General features: G+C 41.6%; 1 protein-coding gene across 1 annotated transcript in view; it reads left to right on the top strand.

Moving 5' to 3' along the window:
• Positions 1-274, top strand: part of LOC119586583 (methionine aminopeptidase 2-like) — a 50,757-nt gene that overhangs the window by 14,988 nt on the left and 35,495 nt on the right.

Raw genomic sequence — 274 nt, 5'->3', positions numbered from 1 at the left:
ACAACCACACACACAACACACCAAACACATATTTAGCCGTAACAAGATATTCCAAATAAAAAAACCCTGTGCTTTAAAAATCTATCATTTTCTCTGTTCGTTCTTTTATTCATGGGGTGCTTTTAGTAAATGTTTCCAGCGGAGCGGGGGGACCTAGCGAGAAGCTTGAGCCACAACCCTGAAAGATGGGAAGGGTTAGATGTGAAGCCTGTGGGGAAAGGGGCCTTTAACATTGTTTGAAAGAGTGCCCTTTTACTATTTTTCTGTCATGTTG

This window comes from Penaeus monodon, chromosome 21 (assembly GCF_015228065.2).
Source record: "Penaeus monodon isolate SGIC_2016 chromosome 21, NSTDA_Pmon_1, whole genome shotgun sequence".
Taxonomy (NCBI): Eukaryota; Metazoa; Arthropoda; class Malacostraca; order Decapoda; family Penaeidae; genus Penaeus; species Penaeus monodon.
Note: the sequence above shows the minus strand (reverse complement) of the source record. Positions and strands in the feature narration are given on the sequence as shown.